Genomic DNA, 18,624 nt, shown 5'->3' on the forward strand with positions numbered 1-18,624 from the left:
ATCCAAACTGTATTGGTACCTTGATTAGCTTAGTGAATTTCATGCTTTCTCATCATTGTCATTGATTTTCCTCCTGTTCTCTTGCTCTTGACTGCCCTACCCTCATAGGTCCAACATTTTCCTTTGTCCAGAATTACTTTTGCCACTTAATGAGTATATGATACAGCAATCAATACTGAATCGATAAACAAAGGTATTTTTATTCCTTCCATAGATAATAATATATTTAATCACTCTCTAGCTGACTGATCAATTGTAGATAGAATTCTATGTTAAAAACCTTCCCATTTAGTTCTCAAGTCTTACAAACTAGTACTTCCTTTGTCTTCCTTTTGAGAAAATAGTGTACTAATTGTCATGTTATCAGTAGATAGATAAAGAGATGAGATAGAGATAGAGATAGAGATAGAGATAGAGATAGAGATAGAGATAGAGATAGAGATAGAGATAGAGATAGATATTTTCCCCCCTCAAGTAGAAAGTTCAGAATCTCAGGCACATGGACTGGTAACCGAGCATGTGAAGGACACAGGAGAATAGCAGGACCCATTTCCGGATCATGAGGAAAAATTATGGTTCTATTAGGCTGTTTACAAGGGATTAAATCTTTCCCCCTATGCCAGCCTGTTCCTCTGGAGAGGATTCTGCAGTCTTCTGTCTCCATGGGAGAGGGGCAGTGTATGTGCCAGTGGAAGCTGAGCTGAAGAGGGAATGTAGAGAGATGATGACAGGTTCACCAGGAAGTCAGGAGCATTTCTCTGGATCTTCATGGTCTCTGCATGATGCTACATTCCTGCCTTCTGTTGTGCCTGGCTCCCTGTGCCTTATCCCTTAGCAAATAAAGTTTGGAAGTTTTTGATAATAACAAGGGTGTCTTGGAGCTTATGGGAAGTAAATAAATACTGTCTTCTACACTTGGTAGAAAATGACTCATGTTTAGTTCTTAAAACTTTGCATTCCTCTGAAATCCCAAGCCTCCATTAAACAACCTAAATTAGTGTGCTAACTCTTATTTGTTAGTGTTTAGTGGGTCTTGTATATTTCTAGGCTGCAGTGAAGGAAACAGAACAATATTCCTAATATCTAAGAAAATTATTCCTTTCGAAAATGTTCTGCTCATAGTAAACCTAGTGTTTTAAAAACTATTGTTACTGAAAGACTGAGATAAAAAATAATTTCAGCAAAAGTTATTAATTATACTATTTAATTAAAAGGTAAGAATCATAAGATTAAAGTATTAAATGTTATCAGCTAAGAGGAAATAATCATCTATTTTAAGACACTACTTAATATACATTCTTTAAGTCATCCAATTTAGGTACTTCGATACAGATCTTGTGAAGTAAACTCACAGTAGTGTTTTCAATATAAAAGGCCATTACTGAAAGCTTGTCATTGAATTACCATTTTTAAGTTATTTCATTTACTTATTTAATGTGAGAGAGTAAGAAGGAAAAATGTACTGTAATATGTGTTTTGAGGTCAAATGATATTTCATGAGGATGTGGTTATGGGGTTCAGACTCAGCTAATCAGTTGGTGGCAAGAATTCTTACTTGGCCAATTATGATACTCTGTTGATTCTTTTCTTCATGACTCAGGTACACTTTTTATGATATTTGTCTTTTAAATGCTATGACTATGCCTATGATATGTGTGTCTTCTAGAAACAGACTTAAATTTTACACAAACAAATACAGTTATATGTTATGTAGGTAATTAGCCCCTTTGGCAAATTATCACAGAAGGAAAAACTGTGATGTTAAATTCAGTATTTTCTTTGGGATATATCCAGGTTCGCTGTCTCTTAGCAAAGGATATAGCTTGGAATCTACACAAAGCAGGTATGGACACTTATATAAAAGAATTTGGAAGGTTGATTAGAGTTTCAGAAATCAGAGATCTGGCTGAGGCTCTCTTATAAAAGTCTAGTGATTCATACTGACTCACAGGAATATACACAGAGTTGTATGCATGGCTAAGATTTATTACCACGAAAACAAAATTAGAAAAAGGAAAAGAAATATGGAGAAAAGTCTGGTGGAAGCCAGGTGCATGACTCCAAGAATTTTATTCCTGTGGAGTCATTTGAGACATGCTTAATTTTTCCAGCATTAAAATGTGAAATGCCATCCATTAGAGAAACTGGGCAGAGACCAATGCCCAAGGTTTTTATTGGGGGCTGGTCACACAGGCAGATTCTCTTAACGAAAGTTCTAGATTGTCAAAAAGAAATCAAACACTGAACCCAAACCATTTTGTATAGTTTAGGCACAGTGAGTCATTCTACTATACAAACATTCCTAAAATATAACTTCTTAAATGTTACCCAAGGGCAGTTCTTACAATCAGGTCTTACTAAGTATAGGAAGCCTATTTTGATAATTCTTTTATAAACAGAAACAAAACAGGCAAACTGTATTTGATTGAATGCTTCCTCAATGTAATCTTTAGGAGGCATTACTTACATAGTTACCTGCTTAATTTTCTCAAAGCGTCTATGGGGAATCTGAAGCAACTGAGCAGTGAAGACTATAAAACAGCTCTTAAGTCCCCACTCTTAAGACTTCAGATTGCCTCAAGACTGCTTGACATATAATGGTGCTGACTAAAGGTTACAATTATTGCTCATTCATACCTAGTGTGTTCCAGGACTCTGAAGACTGAAGAGCTAGTTTTCCTGTCCACTGTATCATGTCCTATCAAAGTTGCCCAAGAAGTAAAATTTTCTGCACTGTTCTCAGTCATAAAGATATCAGTGGCAATTTGGGTAGATTCAAGATTTGTGGAATTATTTCTTTGCTTCAGGGGTTCTCACAGAGAATCTAGATAGAGAGAGAAGCTAATATTTTAGGGGTTGCCAGAAAAAAACAGAACCAATAAGAGGTGTTTATATGTGTATATGAAATCGCATATGCATGTAATTGGTTCATATAACTATATAGGCTTTGTTCCAAAATACACAGAATGAGTTGGCAAGCTAGAGGCCTAAGAGAGCTGATGGTGTAGTTCCAATTCAAATTCTGGAAGGCTAAGGATCAAGAATGTTTGATATTTAAGTTCAATTCTGAAGGAAAGAGAAGGCCTAAATCCTATCCCCAAGACAGTCAAGGAGACAATTTTGTGTAGCATATAAAAGGGTCAAGCTTTTTATTTGGTTTAGGTTTCCAGAATAGGATTAAACTCACCAGTGTTAGGTGTGGCAGTAGACTTTACTCAACCTATACATGTTAATATTATCCAAAAACATCATCACAAAAATACTTGTATTCGAGCACATAGTTAGGTTCTACATAGTCCCATAAACTTGGCACATGAAATTAACCACTATAGTCAGTGTCTTATTTGTACATGAGAGGGTTACATTTGGTAAATGGCAGAGAAACACAAACACATCCAGGTGTTGATGTATTTTTTTCCTAACATTCACAGGAAGTTAACTGACAGAGAGACTCAGCAGGGTCAACTGTTTGGGGCTTCCAAGTATCTCTGGCTTTCTTCTGATGGCCACAGACCCTTATCACTCCCAAGCAGCTTCTTGAGAGAAACTTTCTCTCTATTATTTATAGTTTCGATGAAGTGTTGATAATTATAGTGCACTGCTTCTCTGCCATAGAGTTAAGTTGTACTCAGTGTGACCTACTTAGTGGCCACTTCTGTTCCCCAACAAAAAGTAGAAAGACAATTGCCTATAAATGGCTTCCATATAGAGAGATGAAGGAAGGGAAATGCTTGAGAAAAGCAAAGAAATAAAAGGAGGCAAGAAACAGCATGTTTTTCCAGGTTTCAGGTTCACCCCACCCCACTGCTGAATCTTCTTCAAGGAGCCAGTTCCAGATGAGTTTCTGACTGTTCAGAGCATAACTGCTTTGGCCACTACAAATCTTGATTATGCCAAAAGAGGTTTCTTGAGATAAAGGAAATGAAATTTGAGGTTCAGGTAATCTTAATGAGTTAATAAGAAATATTTTGGATATTTTAAGACTAAATATTGATAATAAGAAATAAATAGTGGGACTGGGAGGTAGCTTAGTGGGGCAAAGTGCATACGCTTCATTAGGATCTGTATTTTAATTCCCAGTGTGTAACAGCCCGTTCTGCTCCACGTTTGGGGGCCACTTTGTCCTGGCCCGAGGTGCTGCTCCAGTCTGCGGGTCAGGGTCTAGCAAGAGAGAAAATGGGGATGGAAGGGCAAGAGATTCGAAGAATGGAGACAAGACAGGGAGTCTGATCAAGTCTCGTTTATTGGAAGGAAATCCTGGGTATTTATACCCTTTACCACGTGCCTTGCCCTCGTGGACAAGCACAGCTGAAGGCACTATGTCCTGTGCCTTGCAGCATGGATATCACGTGTGCCTAGCTAGCAGTGAGGAGACCACGTGCACCTAGCAGCGTTGAGACCACGTGAGCCTTGCAGCTGGTGGCACTAAACAGGAAAACAAGATATGTGAGAAAAACAAGATGTTTATCAGAGTGTGCGCAGCTGTTGTAGGCTGTTGAAAACAAGTCTCTTGTCAGGGTATATGGCCTGAGATGGCTGCAAAGATGATAGCTGCTTTCGGCTAGGAGTAGGCTCCCAACAGGTCCCCCTTTTTAAATTTGTTTTCAAAAGGGAAGGCTGGGAAAACTTACAGAAACTGTGTCTGTCTTAGGTTGGAACAAAGGACCCCAGCCTCCCTTTCCCGTCTTTGGATACTCAACAGCCATTGGTTGAGCTCCTGTCTTAGGAAGGTGAGGCCTCCCAGTTAGGGGCAAGGGTCTTGAGGTGTTCTCTTACCCGTCATTGACTATCCAGCTTAGCGCATAAATTAGGGGTTAATCCTCGTCAGTCTTGATGACAGAGGTTTTAGAGTCCCCTACTTCCAACCTGTAATATTGGACCTGTATGGGTTTCATTTGAATAGCATCTGTCTGTTGTCATACAAAAGCCATCAGTCTGTTGAACAGCATGGACCCGAGAGACAAGAGACTTAATGCTGTCGGAATGGTTGGTGTAAACCAGTCTGCCTCAGAGCAACACTCTTTTTTAAGGGTAGCACACAACTCCCTCTGTTGGAGGAGCAAAAATATAAGCCTCTTCTATACTGTAGCACTATTTTCTAAATCTAAATCTGTATAAGTACAGAACTAATCATAACTTTGATCTTAAAACAAGTAAGGAAATCCTTGTCCCTGCCCCAATCAATCTCAAACCCAAAAAACAACTATAGTAACTGTGGTAATGGGTTCTTTCTTGGGTCTAAACAATGTACCCCACTAAATTATAAATCAGGGAACCAAGAGTCTAATAGAGCCACCCTGGAGGTGTGGGTGGCGATGTCTTCTTCTGCACTGAGAACTTTCCACATCAGGTATGCTGGTTGATCCGCTCCAGTGAAGCATCTTCATGTTTCCTGCAAAGAAAAGATATGCTTCCCAGGGGATTTCTCCTCCCTGGATTTGTTATTGTTGTCTATTTGTTTAATCAGTCCTGATACAGGGAAAACCTCAGCCTCTCCCTCTTCTGGCTGATCTGTGGCTGAACTAAAACCAGAGGACAGGGGCTGCCTTTGGACTCCGGGTTGAGGAACACAAGGACCTGGGTGATTTTCGCAATTAGCCTTGCCCTCTCGAGACATCTTCCCTGTCCTTAATTTTTGTAACTGATTAATTAAGTCCCGATACTCTTTCTCAAATTCTATTTGCTGTTTAAGAAAAGAAATTTTGTCCTGCAACTCCTTTCTGTGGTCTACAACCGCCATCTCCATAGCAGGAGCATCTAGAGGTGGAGGAGCATAGGGAGGGGGCCTTCGGGAAGCGGGCCATTCAGGGTTGTAATTTTTGGCTGCCTCTTCCTCTAGGTCAGCACAATCTGATTCTGACAAATTGATTACTTCAACCTTTGGTCCTATTTTGGATTCTATGCTTTTCTTTTTCTTTTGAACATGAAAGATAGCATTTAAACAGCGAAACAAAAGCAGACAATTGACACACGTAAACAGCAAACAACAAAACAAAAACAGAGAGTTGAGTTCAGGCTGACTTATTTCTTGCCCCATTATCATTACTATGACCTATTGGTCTCCACACGGCTGCTGCAGTCACCTCTGTTTCACTTCTGAAGTTTCAGTCGACCCTTCTTCCTGTAACGTCCCTCACTGGGCCTCTCGTTCTTGCTGCCTAGCATTGAGCGCCACTTTGTAGCCGCCTGAGGTGCCTCACGTTCTGGGGGCCACTTTGTAAGGGCCCGTTCTGCTGCTCCAGTCCGCGGGTCAGGGCCTAGCAAGAGAGAGAGTGGGGGTGGAGACGTGAAGAATGGAGACAAGACAGGGAGTCTGATCAAGTCTCATTTATTGGAAGGAAATCCTGGGTATTTATATCCTTTACCACGTGCCTTGTCCTCGTGGACAAGCACAGCTGAAGGCACTATGTCCTGTGCCTTGCAGCGTGGATATCACGTGCACCTTGCAGCATGGAGACCCACGTGCGCCTTGCAGCTGGCGGCACTAAACAGCAAAACAAGATATGTGAGAAAAACAAGATGTTTATCAGAGTGTGCTCAGCTATTGCAGGCTGTTGAAAACAAGTCTCTTGTCAGGGTATATGGCTCAAGATGGCTGTAAAGATGATAGCTGCTTTTGCCTAGGAATTGGCTCCCAACAATCTCAGTGAAACTTTTCTGTAATCCTAGCACTGAGGTCAGAGTCAAGCAGCTGATCCTGAAGGCTTGCTGGACAGCCTGCCTAGCAGAAACGATAAAGTTCATGTTCAGTAAGATTCCAACTCGAAAAAATGCAAGGTAGAATGTGATAGAGTAAGACATTGGATATTGATCTCTGGCTTCCACAGGTGCAGAGTGTATGCTGATGTCACACATGAGTGCACATACACACATATTTAGAGAAAAAAATACCCTCACAAATTTAGTACCCAAATGATCTGAGACGAAAAGAATAAAGACAAACAAAGAAAAACACAGCAGGGAAGCACACACCAAACATTCCTATCTTTTGGTTTGAACACTAAGCCAGGAAATTTGGGCAGGCCTAAAGGAGTCTTAGCATAAGTCAGGATCTCCACTCTACTTCAAAGTGGGCGTGGTCCAGACTTTGCTTGAGAGACTTCTTTCTTGGCAGAGCTTTTGAGCAGGTCCTGTCAAAGCCACCAGAGTTCCTGCATTAGCTGAATGTCTGTTTCACTTTTCTTCTGCCACCTCCATAGTATCTTTTAGCATTTGTCTCTGTAACACAAGTGGGATTTATTTCTTGTTTGTTATAACAATCTCATTACTTTTTTTTTTTTTGGTTTGTTTTTTTGAGACAGGGTTTCTCTGTGTAGCCCTGGCTGGTCCTGGAACTCACTCTGTAGACCAGGCTAGCGTCGAACTCTCAAACTCAGAAATCTGCCTGCCCCTGCCTCCCAAGTGCTGGGATTAAAGGTGTGCGCCACCACCACCCAGCAACAATCTCATTACTAAGAAGTAAGGAATACAAATAACCTAACAGTATATAAAGAAGTATGCTAAATATTTAGTTTTAGAAATATAGAAATATGTTAAAGTATTATCATCTATGTATTTACTCAGATGATCTGAAAAAAAGAACGTGTGTAGCTTTCTTCTGTAAGAAATGTGAAAAGATAAGTCATTCGGGTCTGTTTTCATGTATGTAAATATGACGGGCATCACATGATAATGTTATCGACATTTGGAGAACATATTGAGATTTTTGTGTACAAATAATACTTGCTTATAACAAAGAAAGTAGTCTTTTTTTTTTGCTTGAAAATAGATCTGATAATATAAATTGTGAAAGCAGCCTTAGGCAGATATAAATAATTTTTACAGAGATAAATGATGAAAAGTTTGATTTTTCTAGGAAACTGGCAACAATATGACATTTTTGAGTGATTAAAAATCAATTTGATTATTAGGAAGTTATAGTAAAAACATCTTTAATTTCATGTATTATTTGTGGACAATTACACAGTATCTGTCATGTCAAAGAAAGTTTTCTGTTTTGGATAATAAATGCAAAAATGCAAGAATGCAAATTTTAACATGATAGGAGTGGTCTGAGAAGCCATTCCTCACAAATGCTGGTGTTTAGGTAGATATGTTGAATCTTAAAATTTTTCTCAGTGAATACATTTTATTTTATCTACTTTATTGGCTTTCATTTTTAATTAGTTGCTCACATTTCCAATTTCCTAGCACAAATTTCACTCCTTTCTGTTAGTTACCATTGTCTTTGAACACAGCAAACCAAAACTTTGCAGTCTGTGTCTGATTTCCAGAAAATTCACAGAAACACATGTGTATCCACTCACAGACATAATGCAGTAAGATTGCGAGCCATGAGGGCTACTTTCATCCACATCACCCTGCAAGACACCTTCCCCTGCTCCTTTTCCTATCTAACTCAGAGATACCCTCCTTTTCACAAACGCCTGGGAAGGCAATTTCCCTTCTAATGTTCAGCTGCAAAGTAGCCAGAGCTGGTTGCTCTGGGATATGTGCATGTTTGCATGGAACATCATTTCCCTCTGACAAGTGCTATCATCTCAACTCACTTTGATAATCGAAATAAGTCTTTTAAAATGTCTCTTTGTGCACATGACACTAAACTAAACCCAAAACAATCAGGATGACTTTGTTTGCTTCTTATAGCACCAATAGTTTCCAGATAGTGACAACAGTCGCAGCTTAAAGAATGCTTCCTGTTGCCAAAGATGTGAGAGTCTGATAATATGAAGCTTGGCTTTCATAAAAGAGATTGTCTCTGGAGGGATTAGAGTGGCTCAGAAAGAGCTTGTCTGGGGAATTGGGACAACACTATCAATGGCATAGACCCCAGGTGCCATTTACAAAGAGCTTTTCCTCTCTCTCCCTCTCCTTCTACCCTGCGCCATTTTTCTCCACCCTCTCACTGATGTAGAGAGAAAGTCTTACAAAGTTATTGAATAAAGGTGAATGGGACAAAATTAGTAGATCCCTGTGAGTCATGACAATTTCAGCACAACCCCTGAGCTGCTCTTCATGTTAAATTATAGTGTGTGGTGTTCTACCATGTATCCTAATGATTAACCACAGGGCAGAATCATCTCTAAAGGTGATACTTTATGCCTTCATGTAGCATAAATTAAGAGAGAAAAGAGTGACAGAGGAAGAGGACAAATGATTTGAATATGTACTATTTCGTCTCCTCATCTAAATGTATGGTAGAAGCCTCAGGCATGCAAACTTCAAGCCTTCTTATTAACCAAGCAGGCTCATAATGAGGACTAGGTTGCAAAATGTCAGTGCTCAAATGGCTTAACATTCATATCTTAAGGACCTGAAGTTACCGGTGGAAATCTTGACATTTAAAATAACAAAGACATGTTTTCTGGAATGAATCCTGGATGTGATTGTTATTGCTCAGACTCACTGAGGTTGGAGGAAGACCAAACTTAACAAAGTAGTACCCTAGCTCCCCAATGATAATACTGTCTTTGGATAAGAAGGAAGTATTTTGGCTTTATTTGACTCAGAACAAGTGTAGGATGATTTTGCAACAACAGTGCCTAACAACTATTGAGCTCTTACTGCATGCCATATATTGTATTGCTTCTTTTTTGTTTTGTTTTTTCTTATTTATTTATTTATTTATTTATTTATTTTTTGGAGACAGGGTTTCTCTGAATAGCCTTGGCTGTCCTGGAACTCACTCCATAGACCAGGCTGGTCTTGAACTCAGAAATCCACCTCCCTCTGCCTCCCAAGTGCTTGGATTAAAGGTGTTTGCCACCACCGCCCGGCTTGTATTGCTTCTTAACATTAATAAATAATAGACTTGTACCCCCTCTAAGTTAAGTGTGTAGCTACTATGTGAGAATGGAGAAACCAAAGCTCAGAGATATTAATTTCTTTGCCTAAGGAAATTTCCAGACAGGATTCTTCTGTACTTGGGGGAAGTTGGAAGCAGAAGCTCCTATGAACTTGGAAACCTGCTGTAACTGGGATATGGAAGTCAGGGACTCCTCTAGTGGTGTGTAACATCCTAACCAAAACATAGATTTTTTTTTCCTTCCTTTGAAATAAATGATCCAGTATCAAATATCACTTTTTCCCTCTGCTGCAGATTAGAAATACAATACGAAGGCATTTGTTTCTGTTTGCACCCTTTTCCAGCTGAAAACCTCTCTTGTTAGCTGTCAACGATGTCACTTCCTCGTTTTCATGTGATGGCTTTCTACTGCTGCTTATTTTGAAACAGAGGTGATAATTAATCTTCCCACATCTGAGCACTGCGAACATATTTCAATTTCAAATGAGAAAAGACCCAGGCTGAAACACCCACACTTATATTTTCGATAGATCTGTACCACACATTGTAGCTGGCCTAAATTTTCTCCATGGCAGTCCATTATGGATGATGACTGAGGAGGTGGGCAGTCTCAGCAGAACTGGGGGATGAGATAGTAGGTCCTTCTCTGAAATAAGAAGCTGGGGAAGAAAGAAAATGGGAATCAGGTTAACGTGCATCACTTTGTGGCTTGCATACACCCTTGTTTTATGATGTACTTGTCAATAGCAGAGTTATATTAAAATTTATCTAGATGGAATCAGGCACAGAGTTCTTCCTGCATTTCTTGTCACTGAATTAGAATATTAGGTTGTTGATAGTATGTTAGAATCAGATCCATAAATAACATGCAAGTCACATAGTTTATATTGGCATGTATGTGTTTGGATAGTGATTTCTGAACTATGGTTTTAGTAAATATTTGCAGATGATAAAGTCCCTAGCTAGGGCAGCTTCCTTCTAACTCATAATAGCATAAACAAGAAAGCTTTAAAAGATTTTAATTCTCTCACAGTCTCTATATTTGTACTACAATACTCCTCTGTTTTATGATAAATTTTGAAGAATAAATCTTATCTGAATCCTAAAATATGTTAATACTATTATAGATAGTTTTAAAGATGTGTGGATCGAGGAATGATGCAGATCTTAGCAAAAACTTCTTCAAAGATATATGTTGCAGTCATCAGATTTCATAGAAAAAAACCATGAAGACCTGGCTGGAAGATTTTTGTAGAGTATCTGTGACTACTCACAAGTTACCCAGGCTGTATAGTGTAGTTAAGAGAAGAGAAACTTCATGGTATGTGTAGAAAGATAAGCACACTTTTGAATTTCTTTTGGGATTTTACAGTAAATGGGTTTATTTTTCTTTATTTTATTGATGCATACATATAGAGAACTAAAATATTTACTGGAAAAACAAAGGAACTCACTTACTTTAAAAAATCAATGCTAAATAAAGTAGAACAGAAAAGACGATGACAAGGAACAATACTGTCTTTTCTTGTATTGTGATCAATAGCTCATCTGCTATATACTGCATATAGATTGAGTTTAAAACTTTCATTTTACTTTAAACAATTATTAAAAACCATTTATTTATATATTAGGTCCTTCTCTTTTTTTTTTTTTTACAAATAAAGTTGAATCCACCCTGAAATTGAAAATCTCATCTGTTTTTCTACTTCTAAAGAGTAATGTTATGAAGGCAACAGATTTTATAAAACAGCAAATGGGGAAGGGATTTATCTAAAAAAAAAAACCAAAGCAAAAAAAAAAACCATTGAATTTCGAGACATTTATGATATTATATCTGGTCTAGAAAGATATTCAACTATTAAAAAAATGAAAATAAATCTCAAAGTTATATGAGATATTCAAAGCCTGATTTTAAACTAGTCTGAAAGAGAAGTGATTTAAAAATTGAAGTTGATAGCAAATATATAGAGTGTGTGTTGGATATGGTCCTAGACTCTTTGCATTACTAAAGTTCTTTGAAATATACAAGAACTTTTGAAGGTAGACCTTACTGTGTCTATTTCAAAGAGGAATGCAAAGAAGAAAAAAAGGATAATTAAATCCCATGCCATCTATTGAGATAGTACAAGGTTTCTAGCCCAGACAAATCCATTCACAAAGCTCAAATCTGTGAATGAGTGGATAAAATAATACATGGAAAAATAAACAAATGAGCACCTAAGTGCACCACATAGAAACTCGGGTGAATGACCTGAATTCAGAATAAGCACTACAGGAGAGGATGACCCAAAAGCCTTGCCTGTTGATGTTGGGCCTACTGTACACTCTTTAAAGAGTAAAGGGGAGTCTGGTGATTATGTCAATGTATGCATGACTCTAAAATCCTTCACCTTTCCCCAGCCAATCTTGACTCACTTCATTTCAGGAGTTAGAGTTTGTAATTTCTCGGAAGTAAATCTGAAGGTTCAGAGAAGAACCTAAAGCATACAGAGCTCTGGACACAGTCATCCATGTCTTTATTGGCTGAGTACATTTGGAGCTATTAAATACATCAGGTTAGATTAGACCTGTTCACTGGCTTTCACTATCCCAGTGCAGTGTAGCCAGATTAAGTTGTTTTGAAGCAGACTTGTGACTGACATACATGCACAACATGTGTGTGTGTGTGTGTGTGTGTGTGTGTTTGTGTGTGTATGATCACAAACACACATGTATGTGAGTATATGTATATTTGAGTTTAAAAGAAATGACAGGAGACACATTTACTGTGTTCCAAAGAAGCCACCTTTGGGTGTACACATTTGATATGTCCAGGTTTTTACTAAGTCCAGGTTTTCTTAACAAACACTTGGTAGGAAGAAAGCTTCTATTTTCAATCTCTGATGCATAGTGTCTGAATAATGCTTTTCTCACTATGCTTTTGATGTTAAACTTTCGATAGATGGATTTGTATTAGTGAAGGAACAAAGGAAAAGAGTTTGCTACAAAAAATATGTCATACATCTCAAATTATCTTTTTTTACTTATAAGAAGCAAAGAAGGATGATGTCTTCTTATGAAGTTTCCAGGTGCCTCTGCTTTTCTTGTGAAGTGTGGAGGAAAGCCAGTTTTGTCAATGTGTTCTGCATCTAGATAGACATAACTCATCTCCCTCAATCTATTGGCATATGGCATAATGATTCCTGCAGATATTTTCAGTATATGTTACTGGTTACTTGAGGACAAGATGGAAAGTATAGACTGGGAGTTAAAACAATTAGGAGGCTATTTTACAAAATTAGAAATTTTTATCCTAAGGAATTTTTTTGAATAATTTAATTCAAAGTACAAGGCAAGGTACAAACAATTGAAAGGATTAATTTCATTCTAGATGAGGCCCTCGGTAATTCCTGAAACTAATCTTATTAAATTTTATTTTTGTTATTCAAACTGAATAAGACCCAGATAAGTACATTTTAGTTCTATCTGCCACTGGGAAGAATGTTGTGCATTAGAGGATCTTATGTTTCACTTTTAAATACACCAAACCTCTACTGAACGATTTTCACTAAACCACATTTTCACTCAATGGAGAATGTGAAGCTGAGCTGGCCATAGCTTCTTTCTCATGGGCATCCATTCTGAGAATACTGAGCTGCAGTTAAGAACACCACTGTGTTCCATGGGCCTCTGGATAAGTCTCCAAAATGTCCTGAAATGTGTCTGCATATCAGTTTTGAGTAACAATAAGACAATGTGAGGCTTGCAACAAAGGAGGAAAAATAGGATCAGCAATTCAATTTCCAACTTCAATTCTCATGAGTCTGTTGGAAGAAATAACTATATCTATTTGTAAAAAGTCACAAAAATAAACTGATTCACTAGCTTAACCTTTTCTCACTGGAAGAAAATGTTTCTCTCCATAGTTGTGCTCTTCTTCAGCCAGAGAAAATTAATCTGAATGTCAAAATACAATAAAATGCCTCACATTGAAATAGCTTTGCCTATCAATAATACATTTTCAAAGGTATACTCTAAAGGGGGCATTTATTTCCAGTATGCACTATTTAGAAATAGTTTCTCTTGTGACCAAATACCTCATTTGGACTTTTACACTGCTTTCCCTGTAAATAAAATTGAAATGAAAGCAAAATGAAAAAAATAGGCTGAGAAGGGAGGTTGTTATCAGAATGCAGGGGAAGAACATTAGGCAATGTGGAAGGGAAAAGTTTAAATCAATTAAAGTATGGAGATGAGTGATTTCTAATTTCCCAAGTGCATCTTTGATCTGCATGAGAATCATGTCTGAACTCTGACTGCTATCGCTAGTAAATAATTTTTGCCTCACAACCAAAGCACCTGGAAACCAGTGCTAATTTCCTTCACAGTTTCATGTGTGCTATCACTTGCCCCAACAATGGCCTCAGGGTATTACCTGTGAGCCTCTATGTGGTAGTCCTTTACCAAACAGAAAGCCCAAGGAATGCAAATTATATTTTTAGACTCTTAAATGAGAATATGTGCATAATTTGAACATGCCTATAGATGGACATGTGCAATTGAAGGTTGTCTAGGTAGACACACAGAATTTCGATTAAGTATAAAGAGAAATAAGTAATAATTAGTGTGCCTACATGAGTCATAATATTCATGACTTAGGCCACCACCTTAGTTTTTTTTGAAACTTTTAAAAACTCAATTCTGGAAACTTTGCAAACTTTAGAATACAGACAAGACTGAAATGACAAGATGGAAATGGATATCGGCATTTCTATACTTTAATTTCATGTTAGCTTTATATTAATTTAACCCTAATTGTTAAAGATCATTTCAAACTCATAGCATATTTGTTCCCAAATACATAGGAAAACAATAAACATATCAGACACCATCTGGAGGTATTTTCCCTGAAGGGCTTTGCATATTTTTTAGCAAGAAACAAGTCTAAATATCTCATAATTTTCACCAAAATGTTTCATAATTTGGCAGCAGCCTTGCTAATGAAGTACAGTATAAGCCTTTGTAATAAGCCAAACTGATTCCAAGCAGCAGACAGAGCTATGAATACTGGGGAAAAGAAGTGCAAGCTGCTGAAGGGCTGAGGGGGTGGGATTTTTGCTCAGAGTAAAAAGAAAACTGAAAGGAATTTTCATTTTAGAAGGAGAATGACAAAGGTTGATAACAGTATCCACCTTAGATGAATTCAACGCATTCAGAAACTTCATGAAAGAACTCTGAGGTAACTCTTAATATTACCTGTGAGCACTGAAATCGGGCAACGATTCTGTAGATAGAGACCAGATAATTTCCTCATATGTGGTGTATGAACATTGATGTTGAAAATCAACATTAAGATACCTGAAGAAAGGAACAGTGAGATTGTAAAATTGGATCTGATATTAATTTCCTGGTTTGCCACAGTCATAAACCCAAGCTTTCAGTACAGACCAGAGATAGGACAGCAAATGAAAGCTTATTAAGATTGGACTATGGTGTCAATATTAACAGAAAGTTCTTCTGATTCTATAGAAGCACAAGGATGCTAATAGTACAGTGACTTGCAGATCTGGTTTATTGACCCACTATATCCTAAATGCTGTGGTTTCCCCTAACTCTCTTTAGGATATGGCAATACTCACTTTGGTGTCAACACTGAAGTCTAGAGAATGTGGGGTATTTACTCAATGTTTGAGAACTAGCATGGGATTGTTAAAAAAAATTACTTGCTAACACAAATTGTGTTCATCAAACACTACTGATTCCGATTCCAGATTCCTGATGATCAAGCAAAATAGGCATTGCATAGTAATTACTCAGTATAAAATAAAATATCTGACCTTGTCTGAGGAGAATATTTTAGGTATAATTTATGTAAATTATTTATTTTTGCAGTAATTATGCATTTATCTTAGTGTATAACATATGAACACGGTCAGCATGTTATAAATTTGTGTGCAGCTATATCATTTATATTATAGGAGTACTAAATATTATATCATAGGAATACTAAAATTTAAAGTAGGGCAGTGTAATACAGTTCACATAGAATATATGAATTGTCCCTATGACATTAAGGATGTTTATGATTGTGTGAAGCATACATTTCCACAAAATGTCTTCTAAGCATGGAGATCTAGTTCTATTTGTCATTCATATATGTATGTATGTATGTATGTATGAATGTATATATGCATTATGTATCTGCTATCATCTCTATATCTCTATGTACTATGTATCATCTATCTGTTATTTATATATGGATTCTATGATATGTATTTGATATACACACTCACACCATACATATGTGTGTGTGTATACATACATACATGGAGTGTTCATATACTTACTGTGGGCTTTCACTTTCTAAATTTACAAGTCCATCACTATGGTTTTATAGGATGGGACTAAAATAACTGTTCAGCAAAGTTCATGAAATAGGATGTGATAAAATATGAGCAGGCCAAATGAATTCCAAATATACTGAGTATATGGCAATCAAAAGATTAAAATATAAATTTAAACGACTATTGTGAATAATATAAACAATGCAAAGTAATAAAATGGCTAGCCAAATACACTCCTTCTACTACAGTTCTAAATGCATCCAAACTGTACTCTGGACATGCCTATTTCTTTGTTTTTCATCTTTTGTGGTTACAGACAGAAAAGACTTATATTTCTAAGGAAATATTAGGTGTCAAATGATGTAATATACTTTATTATTAAAATTTTCAATGATTGTTAGCAACCTTTCCATTACAAAATTAGAATGAGAAAGGCTTTCTTAATATGTTATTGTGTTAAATATAGGTTGGCATGGATGGTGGAATAATAGTGACAATTATCCTCCTGACAGAATAAAGGAAGACACTGTAGTAGGAGTTGCTGAGATATGTTAAGTAGTAGGATAGGCTTCAATTTGGATCACTATGGAAGAAAACGAAGAGACATGCATAAGATATTTGCAATGGGCAGGAACTATACATGTAATAAAAATCTTGAAAATACAGCACCTTGAAACAGCAAGAAAAAACCAGATCTAGTTTCTTTTTTTTTTTTTAAGGTCTGATTATTTATTTGTTACTCTTAAAGACTTATTTTTGACTGGACTCAGACTTAGAAGTAGAAGCTCTCAGCGAGGACAGCCTACGTCTTTTGGCAATCTGTTCTTGGCGCTTTTCTTTGGCTTCCTTCATTCCCTTGGCCAAAAGTTTAACGTACTCTACAGCCTCCTCCTTGTTTTTCTTAGTGCGCTGTTTCTTCAGAGTAATACGCTGGCGTTTGTGTTGCAGGACACGTGGAGTAACAAGACGCTGAATCTTGGGTGCTTTGGTCCTGGGCTTCTTACCTTCTTTGTTTAAGGGCTTTCTGACAACATACTGGCGGATATCATCTTCTTTAGAGAGATTAAAAAGGTTTCGGTTTCTACTAGCTCTTTTAGATCCCAACCGACGAGGCACAGTGGTATCTGTCAGTCCAGGAATATCCTTCTCTCCTTTCTTCACAATAACCAAGTTGAGAACACTCAGATTGGCATCCACAATGCAGCCGCGAACAGACTTGCCCTTCCTCTCTCCAGTTCTCCTTGGTCTATAACAAGAATGGCCCTTACTCAACAGCAGGCGCACTCTGCCATGGGTCAAAACGCCTTGCTTCATGAGGCATCACGAAAAAGAGCAGATCTAGTTTCTGTAGGCAATACTTTTCAGAAAGTAGAGAGTCATACAAGCCCTGCATTGTTGAATTAGTACCTTAATAACCAATAGCCATAGAGAGACTGCCCTTCTCATACTGAAGGAATTGCTGATCATCATCTCTCTCTATGAAAGTAAATTTCTTCCCCAACTTGAAAAAACTTAATAGAGGTGCCAAAATTGTCGACATATATAAATCTTGCTATGAAATAAATATAACTTAAGAATGACAAAAAAAGAGAAGGAAAAAGGAAAAAGAAAAATATTCAACAAGATAAGGGAAGAAAAGAGGGAGCTGTTACAACAGATTCTAGTAAAATAGTAAAGATTGTTGGGAATACATTGCTAACATCTTCCATGTAACATGAAAAAAAATTGAAATGAATGAATTCCTAAAGTCATATCTCTGATAAAAGGGTTAATCCGACCTGTGTCATACAAGGAAGTTGAAGAAATAATTAAAAATTTACCTAAAAATAAAAGCTTAAAAACAGATGAAATCACTGCTAAATTACCACGGGGATAAAGGAAATCTGACACCAATGCTTTAAAATTTTTCCACCAAGTAGGAATTAAGTACTACTAGTAAATTCACTCTGTGAAGCCAGTTGACCTGACACCAAAACTAGATAAACTCAAAACAACAAAAAGAAAACCACAAGCCAATTTTCCTTATGAAACAAAGATGCAAAAATTCCCAACAAATACTAACAAGTGGAATTCAAAACGCATATGCAAATCATATAGGACTGAAGAACTACCTCAGCAGATAAGAATACTGGCTTCTCCAAGAAGTACGTGCTGACAGGCACCTGATATAGCTATCTCCTGAGAGGCTCTGGCAGAGCCTGACAAATGCAGCTGTGGATGCTGTATTTGTCATCCTTTGGACTGAGCATGGGGTCCCCCAATGGTGTCCCCAGTGGAGGAGTTAGAGAAAGGACTGAAGGAGCTGAAGAGGTTTGAAACCCCATAGGAAGAACAATAATGTCAACCAACCAGACCTCCCAGAGCTCCCACGAACTAAACCTCCAATCAGAGTACACATGGAGGGACTCATGGCTCCAGCCACATACGTAGCTGAGGATGGCCTTGTCAGGCATAAATGGGAGGAGAGGCGCTTGATCCTCTGAAGGCTTGATGCCC

At 37.6% G+C, this 18,624-nt stretch overlaps 1 pseudogene; it reads right to left on the reverse strand.

Annotated features, from left to right (window-relative positions):
* Positions 1-16,878: 16,878 nt before the first annotated feature.
* On the reverse strand, positions 16,879-17,442 carry LOC114625988 (annotated as a pseudogene).
* Between the last annotated feature and the right edge of the window lie 1,182 nt (positions 17,443-18,624).

Source organism: Grammomys surdaster, unplaced genomic scaffold, assembly GCF_004785775.1.
Source record: "Grammomys surdaster isolate TR1022 unplaced genomic scaffold, NIH_TR_1.0 225, whole genome shotgun sequence".
NCBI lineage: Eukaryota > Metazoa > Chordata > Mammalia > Rodentia > Muridae > Grammomys > Grammomys surdaster.